The sequence below is a fragment of the Hermetia illucens genome, chromosome 2 (assembly GCF_905115235.1).
Source record: "Hermetia illucens chromosome 2, iHerIll2.2.curated.20191125, whole genome shotgun sequence".
In the NCBI taxonomy this organism is placed as follows: domain Eukaryota; kingdom Metazoa; phylum Arthropoda; class Insecta; order Diptera; family Stratiomyidae; genus Hermetia; species Hermetia illucens.
In genome coordinates, this window is record NC_051850.1 from 131,769,907 (window position 1) to 131,784,939 (window position 15,033).

Sequence of the window (15,033 nt, forward strand, 5' to 3'; positions counted from 1 at the left end):
TTTTCACCGGATATAGGTGTGTAGGGTATCAAATGAAAGGTCTCGATTTGTACTTTCCGAAACTGACATTAGTTCTGGCATAGATTGCAAAGTGCGTGAGTAAGGAGTCAAAATGTACGCATTTGAAGTGAGACAGGACTCATTTTCGGAAACTACCCAACCCAAAAATCCGAAAAAAATCAGGGTGGTGCGCCTAGATGAAATCTAGGCCTCAAAATATGTCCCATTCCGATATCTGCTCAAATAAACTTAGTAATAGTATATTACTACTTTTTAGAAATTTACTGAAAAACTCCCCTTAGATTCATCCTAGGACTTCCGAATTCTGTACCAGCATAGAGGACAATATTTCGTGTATATGCGCTAAATTTCATAGAAATCAGGCAATTAACGCCAAAGTTATAGCAGTTCAAACTTAGCAATTTCGCGCGAGTTTACTGGTTCCAAAGCCATGCAAGTCGGATCCTGACGTCATAATTACCCGGAATAATTGACATTCGCGTGGAATATTAAGGTCACATTTATGAAGAATCTATTTATCTGCAGCCCTTTTTAAGGTTTTGTGTAAAACACTTATGTGAAATCTAATCTTCGAGAGATGTCCCATCCCGGTATCTGCTCAAAAAATTTACTAATAGTATATTATCAACTTTTAGAAATAGACTAAAAAACTCCCCTTAAGTTCATCCTAAGTGTACTAAATTTTGTACCGACATAGAGGACAGCTACATGCATACACATGCCAAGTTTCATGGAAATCCAACTATTAATGGGAAAGTTATAGCAGTTCAAACTTATCAATTTCGTGCTAATTAACAGCATTCTAAGTCATACAAATAAGATGCTGACGTCATAATTAATGAGAATAATTGACATTCGAGTGAAATATTAAAATTCCTTTCAAGAAGAATCTAGTTCTCCCTAGCCCTTTTTAAGGTTTTGTGTGAAACAAAACCTTATTAGAATGGTGACGGTGTCTGTCTGTCCGTCTGTCCGTCTGTCTGTCTGTCTGTCTGTCTGTCTGTCTGTCTGTCTGTCTGTCTGTCTGTCACACCCGATTTATTCGGAAACGGCTAGACCGATTGTCACGAAAATTGGTGAGAGTATGTAATCTGGTGATCCCTTTACATGCAGTAAGTGGCGCCATCTTGCGTTAAGTTTAAGGGGGGGCTCTCCGTACATGTGAATGGAGGGTGCAAATTTTTTTTTCACAGAATGTAGCCAAGTAGGGTATCAAATGAAAGGTCTCAATTAGTACTTTTCGAATCTGGTTCAATATTTGATATTAGATGAAACATAGGGGAGTAAGGGTTGAAAATATGACCCACAAAAAGTGTAACAGGTCTCGTTCTCAGAACCTATCCAACCGAAAAATCTGGAAAAAATCACAGTGGTGCATCTCTACGAAATCTAGGCCTCAAAATATATCCGGTTCCGATATCTACACAAATAAAGTTAATAATAGTATATTTCCACATTTTAGAAATCTACCCGGCACCCCCCTTATGTTCATCCCAGAAATACAAAATTTGGCATGAGTATAACGAAGAATATAATGCACAGTTTGGTCAAGTTTGAAGAAAATCCAACTATTATTAACAAAGTTATTGGGGGTGAAACTTTACAATTTTTTGTGAATTTCGTGCACTCTACAACCCGCATGACGTCATCATGACATATCAATTCAATACCACAACGAAATGAGTTCTTATGAATTGGGTCGCAGACAATTATTTTGTTTTAGTTTTTTAGTTATTTGTCAACCAGACATGTGTATACTCGTATGTAGGTATATAATATATGCGTGCTAATGAACTTTGCGGCTAGTGCCTAATTCAGATAGATATAAGACGTAAATCGGAAATATGGGTACGATAAATTTAGATATGTGCATATATGTGTACAGCAGGTAATAGGCAGTTTGTTTGTTTAGGGTGAGCGTGATATCTATGGCTCTAATATGTACGTATGTCTCGTAGTTTGGAAAAATATGAAGGATTATGTTGGATTTGTAGCTATATATGGACAGAGAAATGTGCGTCTCTTACATAAGATGAACACAAAACCTTTATACCCGAAGCGCGAGCTTCCGGTATTCCGACTTGTTTATATTTGATGTTGGTTAAATTGTTGGCATTTGCTAATAATATTAAACTCATAATAATAATAAACAGGGGCGTATGAGGTTGACCATTATCAACACAGGGCTTTCCATCAAATGATTTATTTAAATCACTTTCTATTATAGAAAATAGAGAGCAATGGAATTTTTAGCTATATTACACGGAGCTGTCGTGCACTCGTCGCTCCTCACATCTTTTTCTTTTTGTTCAGCCATCAGTTCACAAGCGGGGTCGGCCTGTGGTGATCGGTTTCGTCATTTTGTTTTATCAAATGCCTGATCAGGATGTAATTGCGAGACCTTTAAATCCCCATCCAGCATATTAAACCACCATTGTTTTGGCCGGATTTTTGGTTGCTTACCATTGTTTTTGATGTTGTGGCCAATACTGGTCGTTGAATTCTCGTTAGTGTGAATTACATGACCACACCATCGAAAACGCCCCTCTTGCAGTTTTTCCACGATCGGTGCAAACCCGTTCGATCGCGGATATTCTCATTTCAGACGTAACCAAAACGTGTCACGCCACCAGTGCAATGCAACTTCTTCGTCCCCATTACCGCAAGACGCCATTCATTGACCTTTATAGTCGGCCAATACTCAGAACTATAGAGAGCGGCAGACGGACGACATTGCAGTAAATTTTAGATTTGGGACGTGCGCTGATACGTCGATCACAAAGAACACCAGTTGGGGAATGCCACTTCATCCAGGTTGCGTTAATGTGTGAAATAATTTCATGACGCAGTTCTCCATTGGCAGATAGCATTGACTCGAGAGATTTAAATCGTTGAGTTCTGGCAATGGCAGTAACCTGCCCCTCGAGATATTTAAATCGCTGAGTTTTGGCAATGTCGGCAACCTGCCCTTCGAGATATTTAAATCGCTCAGTTCTGGCAATGGCAGTAACCTGCCCAGAACTGAACGATTTCAATATCTCGGGTCAATGCTATAAGCCAATGGAGACCTACGTTATGCTCCTCACATAGGGAAACACAAAACCTTTTATACCTGAAGCGTCATGCTTCCGGTTTCCCGACTTGTTTGAATTTGCGCAACGAGTGAGGCGCTGACACCAGTCCCGAAAGGGATCACCGTCTGATGGTCGCTTACGTTCGCTTGCATGTTTCGTACGCGATTTCTCAAGGCTGCCACCAAAAATTCTCTTTTCTTGGGTGGCCCCCGGGTTGACGGCCACATCTTGAAAGGGCGTCATTAGATCTGGCTGACTGCGGAATCGTGGATGCGGGTCGATAAACGGAAGGGGATGAAGGCTCTATTGACCGCTATGGGTGATGGTGGGCATGTCGCGCTCAAACTCCGATACCGAGCAAAATCCTCAGAAGTTCAACCTACGTTGCGCCGTGGCAAAAGTGAATTCGCCATTGCGCTGCTCGGAGAAGGAAAAGCAGGAAAACCCGCAGAACGCAATGATTTTACGAGTGTATACTGCATCACGCAATACCTTGTATGTAGTCGGAAATCTTTCTATGATCCTGTGAAGGAGGTCAACGTTCGACTTCTCATTCACGATGATCAACAACTGAAGGGATGGAAAGAACTCTTCACCACGGTTCTTAACCGTATGGCTGGTCACCATAAGATGGGTACGGATTGTTCTAGAACAGAAGAGGAATAATTTTGCTGATTTACTACTTCCACTCATACCGAAATCTTGGGAAACCCACACTTTTCCACAGATTGGAAGAAGAGAATTACTGTGAAGATCCCAAAGAAAGGCACTGCTTTGATTGTGACGTGCTCCGTGCCCTCACAAAGATATGGTATTAGCTAAAATGATCCTTGAACAAGAACATCCCGAAAGCTTGCTCGACAGGGAGCAGGTTGGTTTCCGCTCCTGATCCTCCCACATCAAAATGCTGCGGATTATTTTGGAATAGTGTATAAAGTGTTTAAAGGCTTAAATTCTTCGACTAGTGATAAAACACTAAAATTCTTTATTTTTTGCTCGATTTGAAATACTAACAAAATTACTTACATGTTAAAAGTACATATCCCCTGGACGGACATTCCACAGAAACCAATAGCTATTATCAGAGCCACATATTAGTGGATTGGATTTTAAGGTCGTTACCGGAATGTACCAGGGTTGAATCTAGTCACTGATACTATTTTTTCTTGTTATCGGTAACGTTTTTCATGCTGTCTTTCTTTTCATGTGGAGAAGTTTAATGGGCGATGATATCCTTCCTCAAACACCTCAACTAAACTGATGACATCTGCTTGGTCTCTCATGTGGACATGAACCTTGATCAAATGGCTCTGCATTTGTAAAGAGAGTCAAATTGAGTTGGACTGAAAATGTACAACAACAAAAACAAGGTTCTTAGACTGACGGATTAACGCATTCTCATTATCTGCAATAATAAGCAGAATATCGAAAGCGTGGATCAATTTTTATTCCTAAGAACCGTGGTTTCTGCCGACCACGTCACCGAACTAGATGTTGCCCGACCTATTAACAGCACTAAATCCGCTTTCGCCACCCTATCTAAAATCTGGAAATGCATTTATCTCAACACCAAGATCAAGTTGAGACTGTGCTTTCCGTGTTGCTACATAGTAAGTGAACTTCACTCTTACCAAAAGGCTCCAGGCTCTCGTCAATACTTGTCTGCGTCGTGTCTGGGACTGCACTGGAATGACACTATCGCAAACGAAGAACTTAGTTGGCGCACCGCTACTCGTACGCACTGTGATCGGAAGACGGAAGTGACAATGGATATATCACACTTTAAAGAAGAGGGGACAGGCTACGCCATGCAGTGAAATCTATTCTCCTAAGATGTCCAACGAGTGGAGTGCCACGGTCGCACTTGGTGCAGAACAATAGAAGAGAAGTGCCTTGAGAAGCCGTTGGGGGAGCTGAAGGGTATTTCAGGTAACCGCGAGCGATGGTGCATAAGTATGGTTGACGCGCTACACCCCACCAGCGGCTGAATGGCAACCATATTTATACTAAGCAGTACAATACCTAATTCAACCACACTTTTGGTTTTCCATAATTTGCTTCTTCATTTTGTAATGTAATGTAATTGAAAATTGAGATGAGATGAGACGATTGAGTGGCGTAGCCGACCTTAAAGAGAAGAGCCAAAACCTCAAAGAAACTGATTAAGTTGACGGTTAAGGTCTGCCAACAAATACTGAAACTCCATCCAAGCACTCTATCGCTAGGTACTTCCATGGCTCTGTGCTTGCCAGGCGGGGAAATATGGGGAGTCCTTTTCCACACAAACATGGAGATTTGTGAGACCCCAACGAGCTAGAACCTAAAAATGAAAATAAAAACGATCCCGTCTTTGACATCCTCAGGCCATTGTTCTGTAGGATGTCCCTAGTGAGAGTTTTGGGGGCTGGGGGAGTAATGAAGGAAGGCCAAGGCTGTCGATAGCGTCCTGCATACCTCCCTAACCGACGCCCTAGATTTGTATCGCATTGATCCCAAATTAATACAGTTTTGGCGGTAAGCATGGAAGGGTGGCACACCACCTACCAGTGCGTAAATCTGAGGGTGCCAATACCTTAAAACCTATCCATATAAGGAAGGGCATCTTCCAGGGGGATTCGTTGAGGCCTCTTTTGTTTAGCATGGCACAGAACAGCCTTTCACGGCTACTGAATGATGGTAGAGGGCATGGTTTTGCCAACAAATATGGTCTACGTGTTAAGTCCGAGCTGACATATTTGATGCACTTAGATGACATCAAGTTGTATGCTGGTACTGACAACCATGTCTGTTGCGAATAGTAGACATGCTCAGCTGTGATATTCGGATGGAATTTGGATTAAACAGGCGCCGAATCCAAGCCATCCGCAAAGGTCATCACGGGCCACATGCCGAACATAGCATTGGTGACCTCCACGTGTGAAACTAGTGCTGAAATCGTATCTCTCGAGGAAAAATAAAATAATCGCATTGAATGTATTCTCTATCCCTTTACTGGCTTATGCATTCGGAATACCGATTTGGAAAACATCCACCGGTGGATACAGACTACTATATCCAAATTTCGGATGCATAATCATGCTCGGGAGCTCTTTGCCGCAAACAGTACTTGATAGTTCCGCTTACAGCAAGTTCTAACTAATCGCCACATACCACACAACAAGCCTGACGTGCTGTTGGTTGACAAGATGGGTCGCTCCGCGTATATTATTGATGTCGCTTTCCGCCATAATAGCAGCATTGAACGGAAATACGTGGAGAAGAAGGTGAACTATGAACAACTGGCTCCGGAAATTGAAGAAATTTGGCGTCTCGCGCGGGTGGTTGCAATTTCCATAATATTGTCAGCTACAGGTATAGTACGTAGGGATTTACCCTTACGGCTTCCCTTGATGACCCGAGACTCACACACAATCTGGTTCAAAACATGCAAAAATACCCCATTCTGTATACATGTTCGGTGTTATGGGGAGTTCTCGCAGTAACCTGCCACCGACCACCACCCCCAGCGCTCCTTTAATTTTGAAGTAGATAAGATCGTACGAGCCGAAATGCTTGGCACTTAGTGCTAGTAATGTAGGTAAAATCCAGCATCTGCCAAAATTGTAATAACTCGGAATTAAAAGGATGCAAATCATAAAATCAAAATAAATAAAATATATTTTAAAATGATAATAAACACGGTGTGTTGATATTCGTATTTACTCCAATATTCCTATAAATCAGTGATGTTTAAAATTCATTATTTTTTTAATCTTAAATACTATAATCCTCTGTTATCATCAGCATTTTTTATTTCTTTCGATAGAAATTAAGAATTGTTCAATTAAAAAATGCGGAGAATGGATCAAATTTTACTACCGTAGCTAAGCTTTGATTAGTAACTTGAGTTGTAGTATAATTCAATATCCAATCTAGTTGCCACTTTCAGCATACACGCTGGATCTACACGATTAATACAATAAATGATTCCGAAAGGAGTCGAGGCTCAATACCTTCAGCTCTCCTTCTTCCTTCTTTTGAAGTGTTAGCAATTTTCGTCCGGTGACTTCTGGTCCTCCGATTTGAGACCTAACAAAGACTACAAAAAACGAGCGGCCCATAAATCCGATTGGTTCTCCCTCTTTTGCCGGTAATGATGATAACGAACTCGAACACGAGGCATTTTAGAGCGCTACCGTTGTTAATACCACTTAACCCGAAATTTGTCTTCTCAGCTCACTTAATACCCCGAAATATTATTTATTATTTGCAAAAAAAAATAACGGTTGATATGCGCTGAAGAAATGATTGGGAGATTATTGATGGCAAACTTCCTTCTAACCACGATGAAACTACCGAAAGCACCCCAAACACCAAGAAAACAAAACTACACTATTTCGACTAGAAAATAAATCCGAAAAATATTTCAAACAAATTTCAATTGATATTATAACATTTTCTGTATTTTTATTAGAAGAGAACAGTCGTCGAGGGTTTTGTTTGGTTTTTAAAACGGTTCAAAATTGCCGTTTTTCTTTTAATGTTGCTTAAAAATTCAAAATTCAAACGAAGGGCACTGTAGATTGCGGCTATGATAGACACTTCTACTGCACTATCCCTGTCCGTCGCCATTCCTTCCTCCTCAACAGCCAAAAACGATCTTCCTGCTCATCAGCTGTCTCCCAGATCAGCCGGTCATGAACTTTGAAGTTCATGCCGGCTCAGCGACAAAATCAACATCTCACGCCCCGTCCAGAAGCTATGTAATATATTTACACAAATGAGCTGGGTATACATTCTCACGTTGTTCGTTGCATAGTGCAAATGTGAAAATTAAAATAAAATTTAAAATTGTGCAAATGTAAATAAATTGTGTAAATTGTGGTTAGGGGAAAAAAGGCATGCAGTTAGTTGTTTTATGAAATAAATAAAAGTATTTAATTTAAAATTTGCAAAAGTTATAGGTTTAAGTTGAAAATTGCGATCGGAATGGGAATGGGTAAATTGAAAATAGTGGATTGACAAAGGTTGAGGAGTGTTAGGAGGGGAGAAAATGAAAAAAAAATATTGCATATTATTAAATGCATTTCCCTGTCAGATTGTCCCTGGACAAGGCACAGAAAATGTTGTCAATTGTCATTTGGTTTTGAAGTAGGTTCTATTTCATTAGTAAATGTTAATTAATTATAGAAATCCAAATGTGTCCTCATGGCGCGAACCCCTCCCACCTTATTATTCATGTATCTTTCCTGCATGTCAAAAACCATGTTCACATTTATTGAAGAATCCTGAAAGAACGCACCACAACTTCGTACTAAAAAATATCATCAACACACAGGTTCACCAATTGTTCACAATCTACTGCCGCAAATATTTAGCATTAAGAGGAAAGGACGAGGCTGAAGTAGCGAATGTGGAGTTAAAATTTCGTCCTTGCTTTTTTGGCTGAAGTTTGGATGAAGCGAATATAAAAGACTGGATAACAATCTCTGATGAATATTACATTGTTCTGATCCCATGATCCCTTGCGATGGATATACTTCCAGGTAATTTCTACCTATATCCTGAAATCCCCCTTTATTTCTGCCACGGAGAGCTCCAACGAAAATACTGACGTGAACGTCCAGTGACAAAGCAATTAATCAGCCGTTTTGACGGAAATTACATTCGAAGAGGTTACTTCCACCGAAAATCCGTTCTTTCGCCCCAATAATAAAGCACCGAAGGAAAAATGATTCGTGTCCCGATAAAATTTCAGTCCTCATACCATGAAATCGAAAATTGTCGTAATTACACGGTTGAGCAGAGTTATTAGCTCTTGTCGGTAATTTCCGAACCGGTAACTCGGGGCATTTTCCCCATATATTGTCATAAATTCCTTGATTTTACGGAAGTTAATGCTTCAGGAAAGAAGTTCGCGTGGAATTGTTTACGCCTTCCACCGAAAATACTCACATATCTTCCTCCACTTCCTCCTGAGAAAACAAAGCCAGAGGGATTCATTCTACGGGGAATCTGGAACGTACACACATGTGTCTATCTGCAGATGTTTTCTAGAAAGTATGCCAAGGATGTATTGATCTCGAAAGTAGAGATCCTTGTTGTGTTGTTTGACGAGGAAGTTATGCGGAAAAAAGCCTGAAGGCTGGATAATTTCTTACGCTAGGTTGGCTTCATGAGTAACAATTAAATAAAATGTTGATTGAATTCTAACACACACACAGTAATTACTCTTGTTTATATTTATTCCAACTTTGCAGAGTCCGTGCACCCCCTTTGGTAAAATGGCACGTTGTACACATGAAGGGGTTGCTTAAGGGAGTGAATAACAAATTATTTTAATTAAAATTTCTCGGTTCTTCTACCTTGTTTGCTCTCATAACTATTTATGAGACCGACAGCCAAGAGTATGCGAATATTTTCCTTTAAAAATTCACCTGAAAGACATGGTCATCGCAAGCGGAGAAAGTAGTGAAATTCTACAGGTTTCCCTTACGACGGCAAGCTGGGGCGAATGCAAATGAAAAAAAATATTAACTCTACGTTCACTTGTATTTGCTTTGGTCCAGTGAAAATTATGCAGTCGAAAGTGAGCAAAAACTGCAAGTAATCAAATGAAATAAACGAAGCGGGAATTGTTTGGGAAAAACTAGGGAAATTGGAAGGGAGTGAGTTGGAAATTAGCATATCTTAAAGAGCTGAAATGCGAGTCGGGAGCCAAGACAAAAGAAGCAAAAACAATTATCGAAAATGTTATTCTCATTTCAGTGCGTTTATTTGCAGAAGGCAATTTGTCTGGCCTCTTTAATTAGACGAATTCGCAGTAACATTTTATGGAGACAATTGAAAGCAAGTACAAAAGCTCAGCGACAGAAGCAGGTTCTACAGGCTAATAATTTCTCTGTACAAGAACATTAAATGGTGTAGGGCCCATTGAGAGCCCAAAATATTTTTCCAAATGGGTAGTGCTTGGCTTCTCAGAATTATAGATTCAGCGGTCGTAATATCAACATTGATGCAATTACCGATTCGTGGAATTTTAAATTCATCAATTTTCTATTACAATGTCCAATTTATGTTTGTTTCTCTCGGAAACCTTATTACTGGCTAATTGTCAAAAGTATTTTGTTCTCGGGGTCATGTCCGACTCTTTCCAGAGCACAACTGATTGCGTTCGCTATGCAAATTTCTACAGAAAGGAGTGTCAGCGAGAAACCAAACGCATGACTCCCTTAGCTCGGCTGCCATAAATCAAAGCGGACACATCCCACGCCTTTCTTCTAGGCTGAGCCATATTCCCGGAACAATGGGTTCAGTCGGGCCAGACCCACTTAAGCGTGCCACGCTCCAGGACTTCAAAGGTACCCCCGTAAGTTGACGTTAGAGGTCTTCAGAAGACGTTCATCCTAATAATGACCTGCTTGCAGAGTCGTGGTCCTAGGCACGTCGCTCAAGTTTTTCGGGTGGTTGGCGGGTGGTGGCGGCCTCAGCTTCCACATTGCGTCCTTGATCAATCGCAATGGCAAAAGGGATGATAAGGCCCGACTTAATATCGACTAGAGAGTTGCCAGAAAAATTTTAGGTTCGCTCCGTATACCAGCTTCGCGGGACTTGCAGCAAACTTTTCGCCAAGGCCAAACAAAACAAACGAATGGCAGGACTTCGATCGGTCATTCGACGTCCTGTGCGATCTTTTAAGCATCCCATTAGCCTACTGCTGGTGCATGGTTTTCTGCGGCGTTTGAAGCCGAGGAGTCTGCCTAACTCAAACAAAAGGGATGACTCCATCTTCATTCCCTGATCAGTGATTAGGAATGCCGGCACCCCGAAGCACCAAATCCGCTCTCGACGGAGGGCCTGCAGAAAAATTCTTCAGAAGTATCGCCTAACCCCCCTCCCCGCCCCACGAAAACCCATCGGTGATTGTGAGGCAGTATCCAATTATGTCAAGATGCATTGCGTGGGAGCGTTTGGTGAACGTTTCATTTTTTTGCACTTCTGTTATCCAATGCACTATTTGGCCCAAGGATTAGTTTCCTTCTATATGGACGGCGGTGATTAACCGATTCATTTGAAGTCGTTCCGGTGGCTGTAAAGAACTGCGTCGTCCTTCTGTGCCTCCGCAATTGCTGGAAAATTGACGGTAGTGGGCAACATTAAACGGTTCACTTTTTGGTGAAGGGTGGCACTTATAGCAATGTCTACAGCATCGATAACTACGGCCAGGGGTGCATATTGCCAGAGAATGCGACAAAGATACCTTCTATCAGCTGCATATCGGTAGTTTAAAACGTCTGGACATTCACTGCGGAGCACCTAATCACACCGCAGTCTATGTTCTTCAGCCCAGACAGGAAAAAGGATAGAAGTTTAACACACCCCTTGTCTCCTTAGTTGATTTCAGTAACAGGAAGCTCGAAATAATTTGCACTTTTGCTGGGTTTGGCTGAGCGTCTTCGGGAGTTATCAGATAATCATGGAACATCACCTGCCGCTATTAAAATTTCTCAATGTTGAGTACTAAATCGGCCTGAAAGAGGCATTGGAGAATGAACTTGGTATGCTCTAAATACTCATATTCAGAGGAGGATGCATCCAGAATATCATACGAATAAACGGAACAATAATGGAGGTTTTGTGGCGCGACTGGATTCGCAGCATTCGAAATTTATTTCGAATGTTGCGAATGCGAACGAATAGATGGCGCGAATCTATCCACTTTGCGGAGCTCGCCACGGGAGTGGAGGATCGGCGAGAAAAGTGTGCCATGAGTTAGGGGCAGAAAAGAAACACATGAAGCGAGAGACTCTCTTCTGCCTCTAACGAGCAAACAGTCACAGTCACACAAATTATTTAATAAAGTCTAATGGTTAAATCTATCGAGTATTGATTGTAAAAACCCAGTCTATGTTCCGGTGTACCTAAAAGTGTGGTTTGCAAAGAAATTAATATTAAAGTTAAAGTTTCGTAGCAGAGAGCGGATGAATCTCCCAAAGGTCAATAGGTATCCTAGTGAAATCAAAGAGTCCAAAAAATGTCTATATTGCCGTTTTTCATCTTCAGTAGCTACAAGGATTTGATTATGTACTTTGACTAAGTCCAAGGCCGAGAAAAAACCCAATACATTGATAAGTGGAATGAAATATCGGTCTGGAATCATCTGGACATTAGAAGTTTGTTATCACCACAAAGTTTCCATTCGCCATTCGTGGGTTCCGCCGATCTTCTGAGAGATCGCCCATTGCGAGGATCGGATCAAGACTTTGATCTAGTTCTACTTCCCAAATGCAAAACACCAACTATATTCGTGGACTTCGCCACTCCCAAACTACTTCAAATCACGGAGCTGTTGGTTTGGCGTTATTCCAAAGCATTAGCTCTCTCAGTAAATGATTAACCTTGGCCGTTTCACTCACTGACAAGTATTCAACCTCTTGATCCTTCAGCCCTGTTAGGCAGCAGTTCTGTAGCACCATGGAGACAAGCTCAGCCGTTCTTTCGTCTAACCCGGCAGACGCGTTGTTAAAAGACCTGCAGTCTAAGCTAACGTAAAATGGGCCTTCAGCTGGCGGAACCATGTTGCCGAAACCCATTGTAGTCCGAAGGTCTTCGTCGTGTCCCTATCCGAGGCGTTGTTGACATTTTAGTAGCAGTAAAGTTTCGGAATTTATCGACTACTAGCCCATAACCTTGTATCCTTTTTAGTCGGATATATGGCAAACAGGGACGATTTGGGCGTATTCTTAAGCCCCAACCCGCAGGGTACTGAACAAGAAGAAAATATACAATAAATCTGGCCGCATAAGACATTGATTGAGCTAGACATATAGTAGATAATAAAAAATACAACTCAACATATGATAGTAAAGTGAACCATTAAGTGAATGAAAAAACTGTAGAATTTTTTATAAGCAATTCTGTAAAAATATCCTTTTCCAAAAAATGATAATGTGAGAATTTTCAATTAGTTTAAACTTTTAGTGATTTCTATAATATCACAATCACAAAGAAGAATTCTTTATCTTCTCTTGGGGACTTACCAACGATTATGGCTTTCATAATTCTAACAAGTCGGGAAACCGAAAGCTAGACGTTTCAGGTATGAAAGGGTTTTGTGTATTTCTTTTCTAAAGAGATTTGGGTGTGCATTTGTCCCATTAGTATGTGGCACGTAATATATGCATATACCCGCTTTCAAGTGATATTGAAATTCAAAGTCTTAAATTTGAACTGAAGCGGCAGCTTTGACCCTATTATAACTTTGTTAGTAATAGTTCGATTTTCACAAAATTTGGTAAGATCATGCTCTATGATGTAGCCTATATTACTGCATTACTGCAATTTCGTGATTCTAGGGTGAACTTAAGGGGGGTTTCCCTGCCAATTACTAAAAATTATAGTAATGTACTATTATTAACTTTATTTGAAAAGGTATCGGTATGGAGGGTATTTCGGAGCCTAGGCACCATATAGTGGCAGTTCCCTGATTCTTTTTCGATTTTTTGGTTGTGTAGTTTCTGAGAACGGGTTCTTTAAAAAAATCATCACTTTCAACCCCCCGCACTCCCCATATTTTAAACAAATGTCAAAACTAAGACCGGCTTCGAAAAGTATTAGCTGAGACCTTTTATTTGATACCCCACATGACTATATTTGATGAAAAAAAAATTTACACCCGCCTTTCGCATGTATGGGGACCTGCCTCCCCCCTTGAATTCGACATAAAAATATGTAACTCACTATATGCGTGGGCGATCACAGTTCCCACCTTTCTACCAAATTTGGTGCCAATCGCTATAACCGCCTCCAGACAGACGGACAGACAGACAGACAGAAAACCGATTTTAATAAGGTCAGACAGACAGACAGTAAACCGATTTTAATAAGGTCAGACAGACAGACAGTAAACCGATTTTAATAAGGTTTTGTGTAAACACACAAATGAGTCTTGATTACTTCCAAAAAAACAACTAGCACCCAAAAATATCTGTATATCCGGCATCGATAGGTTCCGCGTCGAAATAAGCAGAGTCGAACCGTTTGCGACTTCACTCTTAGATACCCCTGTCTGCAGACTACTTATGACACTAGGTTCCCAAGTACTCCACAACTGATGCAATCAAAGCATGCCGACAACTCCCCCCGCCCACTTCAGGAGAAAATAGCCAAGTTTTCTCCATAAAAACACTTAAAAAACTGTATACCATCGTACCTGAAGTGCCTAACTCCCATTTATTAGATAAGTTGCAGTAGCCATCGCGACAGTTAACTAAGTCTTCCGCCTTGAAATTTTGAAAAGGTCGCAGAACAGTTTTCAGCGGGAAAGAAAAACCTGGATTATGGAAGTTAGTGATTGACTCCCATACCAGGACAACGTCCTGACTTACGCAACCCTATTTGAATGCAAAATAGTCAGAAATTATATATTTCTAACAAAAACATTATGAAACTTTCGTTGAATTCATTTAAGTGTGTTAAATATTATAGTATGAACGAGTTTGACCCGTCAGACATAAGGCCGCTTCAATATCCCCTCTAAAAAGCTTGCTTAAACTCGGATGAATACGAATATTGTTAGAATAAGGATATTGAAAAAAGATGCAACCGATATCTCCTTACTTCGCAGCAAAAACGGAAGCTCTTATTATGTATAGTGAACTGAAGACGCTATCAAATGGAAATGCAAATATTTGAGCCATCAAATCCATTGAATCGATAACAGATACCCATCCAACTCAATCCGTAGCACAGAATTCTGAGCTACCCTGGAAGCGGTAGAGCTTGAATCCCATAGCTGAGTTCAGTGCCATATTATAAAGCAATATTTCAATTTTTCACCTAAAGTCACATCAGCAACCTATCGAAAGTTCATATCTTGTAAAATCCTTACCCTCTATAAATTTTTCTCGACAACTTTTATCGTTTTGAAGAAGTTTCCTCACAAAAAAAATTCAGATTA